Here is a 1,750-nt window from a genome sequence, read left to right on the forward strand (position 1 = left end):
CAGAAGATTGCTTGGAAACTCTCTCCATATCAACATAGCAGCTTTGACATGCAGGTAAGGTGCAAATGGATGTGCTTGCAGTGGCACTGCTGATGGGTTGTTAACTGGTTTGCCCCAGTTGCAAATATTTCATAGTTTCTAAATAAAGATAAATACATTCACCAAAAATGTTTATACAATATTGTGGCCACTTCTCATCATTAGTGAGACTAACATTAGGTCCACTACTTCGATATTCAAAAAGAATGTAGACTTTGGATACCAAGAGTTGCCCATTCAGAGCAAAGAATATCAGTTTTTTGTAAAATTTAACAATAAGCAATACATCATATTGTGGTACAGTATGACGTGTATGCAGCAGTACTTGTAACACAATGTCCAGAGGTGGATCGGCTTAACTTTGACCCCCCCCCCTTTCGAACATCTGTGGATTCGCCTCTGATGTCACCTAGCAATGTTAGGGAGCTTTTGATTGTATGACAGTGGTAGGACCTATAACATAGTGATGCCACTATGAAGTCACTTTGAGTTCCTGTTGTCTGAATTCTAGGACATCGTGCAGAGAACGTGGGATGGGTGAATCCATTCCAGAGTTATGTGCAAATCGAAAGCACTCTACGAACTGGGCTAACTGCTGTTGGTTTCCAACATTTTTGCATTCGTGGACCATTTGAGACATGTTAATAGTCTGCATGGATCCCCAAGTCTAAGTTGTTGATTTTCCACATATAGGATGATAAGGTTATAGATAGCATATGATTTGCCAAAAACATACATCAAAGCTGTTTCATTATTTGTAAGGCTGCTAATGATTAGCAGTAAGATGTTTATCACACTGCTTTAAGACAAAAAGAAATAATGTATCAGGATAGTAGCAAGAACAAAATGACAAGGTAAAGCAGAAATGCAAAATTGCGAAATATAAAAAATGATAAATATATTTATTGTATATTTTTTTTAATAAACAAATGATGAATATATTTATTGTATATTTTTTTTAATAATCAAATGATGAATATATATTTATTGTATATTTTTTTAAATAAACAATAACAAGTTTATTTATTCACCATTAAACATTTTAAATATACACGAATAAAATACTTACACTTTTTATACCTGAAATTCTTTGACAGGCTCTGAGAGGATCAACAGGTCCCTACTCAAGGGAATTCACCATTCACTGTACGGCGCCCTCAAACTGGATGAGAATGAAATGGGGGCGCCACAACACCCACCACTGATGAGTTTGTAGTTAAGAATTTTTTTAAGTGCAATAAAAAATGTTTGATTATTGTTACAGCAAATGTGTACAACTTCCTTCGTGACTTTGGATACCCAGAAATATTGGTTGCATTTTGTTTTATGTTTGCAAGAGGATGACTAATGCTTTTAACACTAACAGTTAAGGCAAGACTTTTTTATACCTTGTTTAGCGAACCTGCCGACTGCGAATATTGATGATTTCGAATAAAAATAAAATTTTATTTTTGGCCAATTAGCGAACCAGCCGCCACGAAAAAGTGGAAATTTCAGGGGGAAAAAATTTTTTTCTTTATTTGTGGCAAAGACAAGCCAAACCAGTCACTCGTTGCAAATCGTGTTTCAGAGAAAATGGCCAAAACATGCTGGAATGTCAAATTTTTAAAAATCTATTTTATTGCATTAAACTAACCTTTATATAGCTACACTTCATTCTATGCTGTTATTTTCCCCATTTTCAATGTTAAAACAATACTTTTTAAGGATT

At 34.5% G+C, this 1,750-nt stretch overlaps 1 long non-coding RNA gene across 1 annotated transcript; it reads left to right on the forward strand.

The window, feature by feature from the left end:
* On the forward strand, nucleotides 1–1,491 carry LOC117104453. The gene is made up of 2 exons (XR_004444748.1): nucleotides 1–54; nucleotides 1,137–1,491. It is a non-coding gene; the product is annotated as an uncharacterized LOC117104453 (long non-coding RNA).
* The last annotated feature ends 259 nt before the right edge of the window (nucleotides 1,492–1,750 follow it).

This window comes from Anneissia japonica, unplaced genomic scaffold (assembly GCF_011630105.1).
Source record: "Anneissia japonica isolate Jap-2015-1 unplaced genomic scaffold, ASM1163010v1 scaffold224454_len1750_cov188, whole genome shotgun sequence".
NCBI classification, from domain to species: Eukaryota; Metazoa; Echinodermata; class Crinoidea; order Comatulida; family Comatulidae; genus Anneissia; species Anneissia japonica.